This window comes from Dermacentor albipictus, chromosome 1 (assembly GCF_038994185.2).
Source record: "Dermacentor albipictus isolate Rhodes 1998 colony chromosome 1, USDA_Dalb.pri_finalv2, whole genome shotgun sequence".
NCBI lineage: Eukaryota > Metazoa > Arthropoda > Arachnida > Ixodida > Ixodidae > Dermacentor > Dermacentor albipictus.
This window is the reverse complement of record NC_091821.1, coordinates 224,608,201-224,621,007: the sequence shown is the minus strand read 5'-3', so window position 1 is coordinate 224,621,007 and position 12,807 is coordinate 224,608,201. Positions and strand designations below refer to the sequence as shown.

The window sequence follows — 12,807 nt, the reverse complement described above, 5'->3', positions numbered from 1 at the left end:
TGTCTGGCACACACACACAAAAAAACACACACACACGCACGCACGCACACACACACGCACGCACACACACACACGTGCACACGCGCGCACACACACTCACAGTCCGATTCCATAATGTTTAACTTCCGACCCATTACGCAACAATCTTTCTGCACCCGAAGCAATACCGCGAGAAAAAAATAAAACAAGAAAAGAAACGAAAACGGAAATATTCGCTTGAGCGCGCCGATCGCAGTGCTAACAAACACTTCACGTTGGGATAGCGACACCAGCAAAGGAAAATCACAGCTGCCATACTTTGAAGATGTGGCGATCATTCCTAACAGAGGTTATGCTGAGTTATCGGGAAAACACTATGATCACACTAGAAAACAATTTTGGGACGGTATGTATTCATAAAGCTGCCCTGTTAAAATTACAAAAGTACAACTAAATGTTATCTCTCAAGGATCATGATAACTTAACCGCCAGCGCCGCTGAAACTTATGCGATCTTCTAGCGCAGACCCAGCGACGCGTTACGCAAACGTAACGTACACAAACAAATACGTACTTGGACCTTCGGATTTGAGAGTTTGCTCTGGCGTGGATAATGAGGATTTAGGATGAAAACACGACTTTTTTTTCGTGAGCTTGTGAAAAGCATTACCGGTATTTGTGGAAGCATTTGTACGGAAAAATAATAAGATAACCGCAATATGCAAGCTGGAATGTTCAGCTCTTACTATACGCCATTTTATACGCCAGCTCTTACTACGACAAATACGCCAAGGTATATGGCCTGCTCAACAAATCCCAATTTGCGGCATCTATAAAGAATGCGGTACGTTGAATACCTCGGAAGAAAGAAAACGCCCTTCATATGAAAACTCACAAAGCTGCGACCGCTGATAAAGCCTAGTATTAAAGCACGGGCCATAACGAGACATAGAAGCCTGAATGAGGGACGAAGTTTGTCGGAGGAAAATAAAACGACGAAGATGCGCCAAAACATAAACTGTAGCTCGCTTTCCCGCGCCTGATCCCACTTCGAGTTTTTTAGGGGGTTTTTTTAGTTTTTTTTTTCGTTCATGGCACAGAAATTCGCTCATTAAATTACTACTCCGCAGACAACCACGCTCCAAACAAAAGCTTCACGTCCGAGAAATTAGACAAATGCAATGAGCAGGGAGGAAGAAAGGCACCCTCTTTAATTTTTTTAAACTGCTTTATTATTGCACATGTCAAGAAGTTAGCAACGACTTGGAGGAAAAAAGAATGAAGAGCCTACTAAGCATGAATCTTCTGTATTCTTTTTCTTATTTCTTTTATCTTTTCTTTTTTTTAAGCATGTGAAGAAACCTTCGGAGCGCTGAAACAGAGATCACTAAAGCGCGTGCGGAAAAACGCGCCAGCGGTTGGAGTAGTTCCGGAAGCGAATAAAGTGCAAGAAGCCGCGCCGTCAAATTGAAGCGGCCCATCCAAAGCGGACGTGTTAGGAGCCAGAGTATCATTTAGACGTTTCCCGGACGAGCCATTAGGCGAATCGCTCGGCTCTGCTCATTTACCGCGAACTGTCATTAGCGCCCTTGTCGGCTTCTGACACTCCGCGCGCGCCACCGGTAAGAGAGGGACGGGAGATGTGGCGAGGGGCGCGAAAGGACGCCACTGCGAGTGAATTTGCTCGCGAGGAGGCGGGCTTGTTTTCCTTTCGCTGCTCGGTGCCCTCCTCCTCCTCCCCTTACCCTACCCCACCACTACCCAGCCGACCGCGTCCTCACTGATCGTCGTGGTTGGCTTCCTCTAGTGGCCTTCTCTTGGAAACCTGTTAAAACGTCACTTGCAGAATTCAGTCCGTCGCTAGACAAGCCCGAAACACGTGACGACTCTCTTTGTCTCTCTGCTTCTCTCTCTCTATCTTGTTTTGCCACCGCTGAATGAGCGCCATTCTTTCCGTTTGCTCGGCGCGGCCGTGATGCGCCTCTCGAGTGAAATCAAGACGCCGCGCGGCGCACCAGTCTCGCCGGCTCGCTTGCCTTTCATTTCTCTCTGCATGAAGCCTCCCCCAAGCAGCACGCTGGAACTAAGAGCGTGATAAGCATGCATAATGGCTTTGCTTGAGCCACAACATCCTGTTCCAGGATTGTTTATATCTCCCTTTGCACTTCTGCCTCAGGTACAACATCTTGCCTGAACGCGGCCGGCGGTCATGTTACTTTGATGAACGTTTATCTCTGAATTTTGTTTCGTGTTGCTGCATGCGCTCGTTTGTTACTGCTGGGTGATCAAAGAAGAAAGCAAATAAGTCTAAATATTGAGGACGTTCTTTTTCAATATTAATTGTTATCTTCATTCTCTCTCTTCTTTTTTTCTGATCTCTCTCGGGAGGCTCTTCATGAACATCAGGACGACGGCATGAACCGTGCCACAGAAATTTTAACTTGTGCTGCGAACGTAAGCGCATCGCTCGGTTGAAATGTATACACGAAACTACTCATGAAGACGGCAAAGGTTGTTTCGAATGTCCACAAAAAATAATTTAAAAAAAAATGTTGTAAGAAGAATCAGAAGAACAAGTGCTGCGTGTCATTCTCGTAGTTGTGTACAACTAAGCAACACAGATACATTTTTTGCACCTTAATACTGTAACTTACAAACATAACGTTACACGCGATAGCAGTGCGTGTTTACAAGGGTGCTGTGCTCCACAAGCGCCACGACCCATTTGTCATGCGACTACCTGTTACAGGAAAATGTAAGCACAGTCAGGGTTTGGCATATGGTACGCTCACTCTACGTCGCCTTTACGAGGCCATTGTACCTCTTAGCGCACGCAAGCGCCTGAGAGGGCACACGTTCGATCCCTATTCACGCGTATTATTCATGACGACAATTATTATTGCCATGGTTACGTTCTCTGTTGCATACACGAGTAGGTGAAAGTTCTTTGGTCGGGAACTCTTTAAGAGAATAAAATGACAGAATGAGAAAAGCGGTCTTCTCCCCGGTAAGAGGCTTGGTGTGGAGCAGCCACCTTTAAAGGGTTTTTCTTTCTTTCTTTCTTTCTTTCTTTCTTTCTTTCTTTCTTTCTTTCTTTCTTTCTTTCTTTCTTTTTTTTCTTTTTGTTGTTAGTTACACATTGACACGAGAACATCGTTAAACGCACCTTGAACGATCGTATACTTGCCTCCATCTTTTAATCACAACATGCTTAGTAGCGAGAACACCGGTTTAGTTGCGTTACGTTACAGCGCTGCCGTAGTCCTCCATAAAGAAAGCAACAAAATCCCAATAAAGAAAGGCGTCAGGCAGGGAGATACGATCTCTCCAACAGCGTGTTTACAGGAGATATTCAAAGACCTGGATTGGGAAGAAATGGGGATAAAAGTTAATGGAGAATACCTCAGTAACTTGCGATTCGCTGATGATATTGCCTTGCTTAGTAACTCAGGGCACCAACTGCAATGCATGCTCACTGACCTGGAGAGGCAAAGCAGAAGAGTGGGTCTAAAAATTAATCTGCAGAAAACTAAAGTAATGCTTAACAGTCTCAGAAGAGAACAGCAGTTTACGATAGGTAGGGAAGCACTGACCACGGATCCGGATCATGAGACTGAAATAACCAGAAGAATAAGAATGGGCTGGGGTGCGTTTGGCCGGCATTCTCAGATCATGAACAGCAGGTTGCCATTATCCCTCAAAAGAAAAGTGTATAATAGCTGTGTCTTACCAGTACTCGCCTACGGGGCAGAAACCTGGAGGCTTACGAAAAGGGTTTTACTCAAATTGAGGACGACACAACGAGCTATGGAAAGAAGAATGATAGGTGTAACGTTAAGGGATAAGAAAAGAGCAGATTTGGTGAGGGAACAAACGCGAGTTAATGACATCTTAGTTGAAATCAAGAAAAAGAAATGGGCATGGGCAGGACATGTAATGAGGAGGGAAGATAACCGATGGTCATTAAGGGTTACGGACTGGATTCCAAGGGAAGGGAAGCGCAGCAGGGGGCGGCAGAAAGTTAGGTGGGCGGATGAGATTAAGAAGTTTGCGGGGACGGCATGGCCACAATTAGTACATGACCGGGGTTGTTGGAGAAATATGGGAGAGGCCTTTGCCCTGCAGTGGGCGTAACCAGGCTGATGATGATGATGATGATGATGATGATGATGATGACAGCGCTGACCAAGCGCACGCCAAATGCACTGTAGCGCAAATACGGTGCGTTGTAGCATGGACACCTGGAGGATGAAGCCTTCAGTCAACTGATTACATCACTATTCGGTCAACCTCGACACTTGTGATGATTCAGTGTAAATGAAGTTAAAGTGAATAGTGCCCCTGCGCGTACCTTCAAAGTACCTGATCAAAATAGACTGCACGCATTCTTTACGACATCAACTTCATCAACAGACGCGTCCTTGACTGGTGGCAAATAATTATTATGTGAGCGAACGAATATGCATTACGTTTATCACGAAGACAATTTCGGAACCACTACGAAGGAGCGAACGAGATAACTTTATTTGGAATCCGGTGATTGGGAGGCCCGGGCCGGTAAATTTTATTTCCAATATGTGTTATATTTTCGGCCTAACGAAGCCGCCCGCACGGCACATATACAACATATATGTACATGCTCAAGCAATCACATTAATACATTGAAATAAAACAAACCTAACAAATATAAATCTATTATTATATACCTTGGTTATACGAAGATATGTGGACTCCTCGTTATGCGTGTTTAGTGCCGTCAAATACTCATAACGCTGAAACCCAGTGAGCGACGAATTGTTGACGTTGCGTAAACGACGTTCTCATCGGTTGCCTTACATTTTCGCGGAATAGTAAACCGACTTGGGTTAGCAACAACTTGCGATAGAAACAAACGAGAGAGACAGAGGGCGACGTCCAAGGATAACGGTAACAATGAAAATGCGACGGCAGTAAAAACGAAGTGTTCGCGGCACCGGTCTCCGTGTTCAACTCGAGCCGCGATGTCTAAGTGCCCAGAGCGCCGACGAATTCCCGGCTCTGGCGGCGAGCACGAAGGGGAGGGGGCAGAAGCCGATTCTGCGCGCGTCATTAAGGTGGAGCACGAACAACACATCAATTACGCCACCGCTCCTCTCCGGGCGGCGGCAACACGCTCGATAGTGCACAGCGCCGCGACGGCGTTCTTAGCGCTGCCCGCTCGGCTCATCGATTCTCCCGGGCCGGCCAGTATGAGTATCTCCCCTGGGCACTCTCCCCGGCGTTAGATGTCAGGAACGGGCCGCCGCTGCGGACCTCTTAGGAAAGCGACCAGTCACGCAGCTCAAATCAAAGGGGACGCGCTAAGCGCCCGAGGTCTCCGCGGCGCCGCTCTCCCGCGCAGCAGGAAATAAAGGACGCGCACTTCGTCCAAATGGAGACGAACAACACCGGATGTAGCGGCATATAAATGAGCCGCGCTTTCAGGCTATCCTTAGTATCCTCGCTTGAATGCGTAGCCCCCCCCCCCCTTCCCCTTTCTTCCATTTTATTTTCCGATTCTTTCAGCAGTAGGAAAAGACGCTGCGCAGTACAACAAAAGGAGAGGGGACCATGAGGTCGGACGATTCCTCAGCGCAGTTTCAATGCAGATGACTCGTTGACGCGCTTGATTATGTGTTATAGCGACAGGTCGCTTTTTTTCCATATCGAAGTTACAGCTGCCGGACGCACTTTAGGACATAGTTGCGGAGTGGGACCCTCTATTCCTTCCCACTCTATTCCCGAGAGTGGAGATCTCCGTAATTCTGTACTTATTTGAACTCCTCGGAATGGCGAGAGTTGGACCACTCCCACTCATGGAGTGGCTGAGTCGATCCATTCGAGTCTTCAAATTCAAGCGAATGAAATTTCTTGAATGACATTTCTCTATAATTAGAGAGCTTTAGACTAGGAGGATGCAAACGTTGGGGCCCGATAGCGATGGGGCCATGGTACTGCGCATGCTCAGACGGTCTGCGCATGCGCACTACCATGGCCCCAAGCGCTCGAGGGGGGGGGGCAGTGCTTTCGCCCCCCTGATGTAAAACTCTCCATTGTTTACTACTTGCGTTTGCAATGCGTTTGCGTTTGTAGTAACTAAACATTTTTTAAAGTCAGAACATCGTTACAAATGATGTTGCGTACTTTTTCTGCGCAGGGGCTAGTATTCTGTCGCTTTGAAGTAGGGACTAACATTAAAGCGAAACGCATTGATATGTTCTGCACAAATATATTTTGTTTTTCACGTTTACTGGCAGATTACCCAGCAACGTTTTTTTTTTTTCCAGCACACCTGTCTGACCACCGGTTATCGCACCTTTCGGATACTCGACAATCACCGTGAACTCGTGTAGGGCGCAATTGCTTGCAATCACCGTTTTTGCTTTGCATCCTTGTGCCGTAGGTCAAGGATTTTCTTGCTAAATGAAATCATTCTTGACAAGTTGCCCTTTTTGAATGCACTTCAACATTGTAACGCAGAAAGCTTTCCAGCTTTTCAGAAGCTTAGAATCATGTAGAATGCCGTCTTGTTTATAATTGCCGCGGCAGAGTTAGTCTCATGTAGGTCGATACGGAAATAGATGGTATTGAGTAAAGAAATGTAATAAATTAGACTAGCCAAGTTTAGTTTAATTGGTAAATTACCCTTCTTCTGGTCTCTCCTAAAATCAACATTTAGCGCTCCTGTGGGCTCATTCCATTCCAATTCCATTCTGCAATCTCGGGCTTTCATTTCATTCCGATTCCAGCTGCACGGCTAGTGCCATCATTCCACTGTCATTCCATTGCAAGTACTTGAAATTGCAGGATTCCGAAATCATTCAAACTCCCGAGTTGCCACTCCGGAACCCCTCTTGAGGGCCGGTTTTAAAAGCGACGAATGTTGCTTGGGAAATCTTTCCCAAGAAAGAAAGGCAAGTTTAATTATTTTGACATTTCTGCTACCTTTGAGACAACATACACTGCTCACCCGCGTTATAAAATAAAATTTTTGTTATTTATATTCATCTTATTGCCTTGCGTACACTGCTTAGCACTAGCAGAGACAGAGAGATACAGAGAAAGGCAGGGAGGTTAACCAGAGGTAGTTCCGGTTGGCTACCCTGCACAGGGGAAGGGTTAAGTGGGATAAAAAGAGAAAGAGAGGGGAAGGGGGAATAGAGAGAAAGCGAGACGAGCACTAATAAAACGCCTACACTATAGAACGGTAAGGGGCGACGTTATTAAAGTCTATCATTAAGTCCCGTAGACCGCAGGAACCTTAATAACGCGAGTAAGGCCTTCAACGCGGATGTTCTTTAAGAGCACTGACCTAAAGCTTTCAGTTCTGATAGGGGACGATTGTCCAACTGGTCCAGTACTCTGCACATCACTTGTCTCTGGGCACCATATCGCGGGCAGACACAGATAATGTGTGGGAGCGTCTCTTCGCTGTTACATGTGTCGCACGTGGGGCTGTTGGCCATTCCAATAAGGAAAGCATATGAGTTCGCAAAGGCAACACCTAGCCACAGACGGTACAGCATGGTCTGTTCACGTCGTGGTAACCCAGGTGGGAGGTGAATCCGTATGTCCCGAGACAACGAACGCAAACGACACATGGTAAAAACGTTCGACTCCCACAGGGACCAAGTACAATCACGGAACATCAATCGCAGCCCAGCCACAGCGTCTGTTCACGAAAGCGGAATGAAGACTCGTTGACCCCTTTCATGCGCAGATCGGGCGGCTTCGTCGGCGTGGTCGTTCCCACTGATGTTACAATGTCCTGGAAGCCATTGAAATATTATGTTGTGTCCCTTGTCATGGCTGTGATGATAGATGTGTCGAATTTCTGAGGCCTGTTGTACATTGGGTCCATGGCGCATAGCGCTTTGTATGCGCTGAAGGGCTGCCTTGGAGTCACTAAAGACAGTCCATTGTTGCGGTGGCTCCTGCTTAATGAAATCAAGTGCAGCACGGAGTGCCGCGAGTTCAGCACCCGTCGATATGGTCACACATGAAGTTTGTAATGTGATTTCTTAAGATTTTGTAAGGGATGAGGACTGCAGCAGCAGAGCTGTTGAGTTTTACCGAACCATCTGTGTAGACATGTTGCCGGAATCTGTGCACGTGGTGAATGTGTTCCAAAGTTGCTTGTTTCAAAGATTGCAAAGGCTTCGTTTCTGATGCCTGGAATTGTCGACTGCACTTGCGGCCGGTGCAGACACCACAACGGGCCGGATAGTCGTGTAGCAGGCATAAATTGTGATGGCAAGTAGGACTGATGTCTTACAATACTTTTGGCAAAAGTTGAATGTGGCCTTTTTGCTGGCAGGCAAGCAAGATGGTGGAAGGGAATCCGAGTCAGGTGTCGGATGTGTGCTCTCAGGACATCTGTATTGATGTAGACTGCCTAGGGAGCGTCTCTGGCAATGGCCAATGTCGCAATCGATGATGTAGTTTTTGGGAGACCGAGACAAGTTTTGAGTGCTTGTGTTTGCACACTCTGGAGTTTGCGGATATTTGTAGTGCAAGTATTTCCTAATACAGGTAAACTGTACCGCATGAAGCCCAAGAACAGTGCTTTATACAGTTGCAACATTGATGGTACTGTTGCGCCCCAGGACTTCCCGCCGAGGAACGCAAGAAGGTCCACAATGGCGGCCAAATGCTGTCTCATGTACGAGACGTGAGGCCTCCAAGAAAAGTCTCTATCAATGATGACACCAAGAAATCGGTGCGCTCGCCTATATAGTATAGTTTGATCATTAATCCACAAAGCATACGGGGCCATCGCTTCGCGAGTAAAAGCAACGAGTGCACATTTCTCAGCTGAAAGTTCCAGGCCTTGCCTTCTTAGGTATGTTGACACAGCCATTGAAGCTTTATGAAGTGGCGCGCGGACTTGTACACGCGTCACTCCTGAAGCCCATATGCAAATGTCGTCTGCATATACGGAGAGCTGTACGGTTTGCACTAACGTAGCATAAGTCGATTAATGCACAGGGGAAGAGACCCGGAACAAAACTGAATGTGGTACAAAAAGTATAGGGAGCTTTAGGTTCTGCGCACCCAAAGCTAGAAGACGCAAACCACCGTGTGTGCGAAATAACGCTAAAGGAGTGCATAAGCAACGAAATATGCTACCGGAAAAGAACATCTGTCACGTTACCCACACTGCACACGGACGAAGACTTGGTAGGTTTTCAATATAGAGCCAATAAAAGAACGGAAGCAGGGCCGTATGACTTTCAGACTGCAAAGAGCGCTTGGGTGCACTATTTCTAAAGCTACCTTAATGACTAAAGGCACCCACGTTTCCAGTGATAAATGCGTTTGCACAATCTCTTTGCAACGCGTTTATGTCATCTACAACGTGTTGACGCCAGTATTGCGATGCGCAACGGCAGCTCATTCTCTTACATTGCCTCTGGAAAATATTTCAAGCTGATTATTCATCGCAAGAGGATTATGACTGCATGCACAGAGAAATATGCCTCTCAACTGTCGCCGCATTGCGTTTCAGCGCATGAAGCGCAGACTCTAGCCCTCCGCAAAGTGCGCGCAAAGTGATGCGTCTTATTGCATAGTCCTCTTCGCTATTGCACCATAGAGTTCCAGGCTCTGGTCTTCCCTAAGCACGCGCATTGTGCCGCGTCTCCTTGCCTTCCCCGCACGTGCGCCCAACTGTATAGCATGCTCGGCCTATTTCGTCACATCAACAGAACTGTCGTGGGGCAATGGTTAGAAAACGTGGCTCGGAAACTAATATGTATATTTGACTTACTAGGTTATTATTATTATTATTATTATTATTATTATTATTATTATTATTATTATTATTATTATTATTATTATTATTATTATTATTATTATTATTATTATTATTATTATTATTACTGCGTTTAGAATACAAGTCGGCAAGAAATAGAGTTGTTGCTCTTTTGCGTGGTGCCAAACGCCATTACTTTTTTTATAAACTCCAACGATCTTCAAATAATGTAAGCAAAACTTGGTCTTTGGTAAACCATTTCAGAGGAGTAAGTTCCAATAACCGTTGTATTTTGGGTGTTTTTCAACAACCTCCCACAGAAGTGGCTGATGCTTTCAACAGGCACTTTGTTAAAGCGTCCCAAAGGGCCGTCTCTCCATATACAAGCACTCCGCCGTTAGGGCATTCCGTATCTGCGTCGGCTTTTCTTCCGAGAATTTTGAAGGGTGATCTGGAAGAAATTATTTTCAGTTTCTGTCCGAACAAGCCCACTGGATATGATGGAATTTCTTTACACACCATCAGAAGGAATTTCAATGCGCTGTCAGATATTATCCGGCATATACTGAATGGTTTTTTGGAAGGCGACGAAATTCCAGAATGCTTAAAAACTGCAGTTGTTGTACCACTACACAAGTCAGGGAAGAAAGATGGTATTGAAAACTATCGGCCAATTTCAATATTGCCGATCATTGCTCAGGTCTTAGAAAAGTTTCTTTTCCACACTATGTCTTCTTTTCTTAACAAATTTCTATCCTGACCAATCGACAGTTTGGCTTTATTTCAGGGCGTGGTACTGTGGCACTGCTTGAGGAATTTTCAGATGAACTCTTCTCTGCATTCGATCAGAATCTTTTCACATGTGCGCTATATTTAGATGTAGCGAAAGCGTTTGACACGCTGAATCATAATATCTTGTTAAGTAAACTGCATTTTTGGGGATTTCGTGGGCCTTTTTACAAAGTTCTCGAAAATTACTTGAGCAACAGATTTCAGGTGGTCTCCACCGATGATAAGGGCGTATTTAGTTCTAAGCTGTCGGTAAAAGCTGGAGTTCCTGAGGGGTCCATTTTGTCACCATTGTTGTTTCATATCTTCGTTAACGACTTCCCTTTGGCAATTTCGAAATGTTCAGTATTCCAGTATGCTGACGACACTGTATTATTAGCGAAACACCTTTCTTATAAAACGTCCACTGAAATGTTGAAAAATGATGTTTACAAGGCAATGCTTTGGTTCTCTAATAATGGAATTGTTGTAAATGCCCAAAAAACAAAACTTGTTTGTTTTCGCTCCCCACTTAAGACTACTGTTATTAACATGCCTCTCTACTTGCATGAGTCAGACTGTGTTCATTGTAAATGTGCGCCTATTCCATACGTGGATTGTGTGAAATATCTAGGAATCTATTTCGATAGTAATTTATCTTGGCAACATCACCTATCACTTATTTGTTCTAAACTGAGGTCAGTAGCGTGGCTGTTATTTAATATCAAAAGTATTGCACCTTTATCTGTAAAAAAGATTATAGCACAGGCACTAGGTTACAGCGTGTTGAGGTACGGCGTTACAGTCTTTGGCTTTTGTTCGTATCGTTGGAGATGCAGGGTTGACCGGATTATAAAAAAACATTCTTAAATATGTTGCGTACAATTCCCAAGTAGTAACATCTGCAAACAACTTCCATGAACTTGGTCTACCAAACTTCCATTCATTACTTATAGAAACAGTTGTCGTTAAACATTTCTGGAATTCCGCTTTCAAACAAAAAAGTGCCGCCGCAAGAGAGCTTAGAAAACATGTCCGTTATGTAGTTCCTCGTTCAGCCACAAGGTATGGCGCGGCCAGACGTTGTGCTTATGTGCCTGACATATTTAACAAATTACCAGAAGAAATTTTTAACGCGACATCAAAAAGCACGCTCAAACACTTCTTAAAGCAGCTACAGTAAAATTACCCTCTTGTACATTTTTTTTTGCATCGCAATATTTACCTTTTCAACTTTTGTTATATGTAGAGAACCAAATGTTATCTTGTTCTTTTCAATTTTTTGCCATTCGTTTTTTTTTTTCATTTTTTCTTCATTTCTCATCAATTTACGTATACTTTTTTGCTTTGTCTATCACATTCATTGGCACGGTCCTACAAGCGAACTGAGGCTTAGACCGGCCTGCCTGTGTTGTTTTGAATATTTTGTGGCAATTATTATTATTATTATTATTATTATTATTATTATTATTATTATTATTATTATTATTATTATTATTATTATTATTATTATTATTACGAGATTCTCCAACGATTGCAGTATGATCAAAATTAATCTGAACAGCACAGCAGAACGGCAAATTTGGAAATTCGGGGTTTGCCGGTTGCCGATAAGGAAGATTTAAAGAAAATACTGCATGATCTGGCTGACAAAATTGATTTACCCGAATTTTCTGTTGATGCTGACGTCGTTACTGTCCACCGACTTTCTGGCAAAACAGACACTATCTCTACGGTCTTGGTTCGTTTCTCAACGGTAAGCATGAAAGAAAACTGGATCAAGGCTCGTGGAAAACTTTGACGGCTCTGTGAATCCAAAGTGCTTCCGAAGCTCTACTTTAATGACAATCTAACCAAGGCAAATCGGCATCTGTTCTGGCTTGCCCGGGCCGCAGGCAAGCAACACAAGTACAAGTTCGTTTGGGTGAGAGCAGGAAAAATCTTCGCTAAGAAGTACTAAGACTCTCCACTCATTCGCATTACCAAGGAAACGGATGTTGAAAAAATTCAATGAATATAACTCTGTCTTTTTTACTTGATTTTCGGAGCTTTCGAGCTTTTAAGGACAGCTTCGGTCCGAATTCCGAATTAGGCTTTACTTTGGTCAATATAAATATTCGTAGTCTACGTAAATACTGGGAAGAGCTTTAAAATATTGCAGAAGATGCAGCACATTTTGTAGATGTATTTGTGCTAACCAAAATAAATATTTCCGAACCAAGCGCGCAGTTCTTAAAAAAAGGTTACAGTGCAGAATTCATCACTCGTTCGCACCGTCGAGGGGGTGGG

The 12,807-nt window shown here is 44.6% G+C and overlaps 1 long non-coding RNA gene across 1 annotated transcript in view; it reads left to right on the top strand.

The window, feature by feature from the left end:
• LOC135912072 (uncharacterized) overlaps positions 1–6,337 on the top strand; it is a 157,339-nt gene extending 151,002 nt beyond the window's left edge. Inside the window, exon 3 of the long non-coding RNA XR_010567557.1 lies at positions 6,284–6,337. This is a non-coding gene — a long non-coding RNA (uncharacterized lncRNA). The remainder of the gene's footprint in view (positions 1–6,283) is intronic.
• Positions 6,338–12,807: the final 6,470 nt, after the last annotated feature.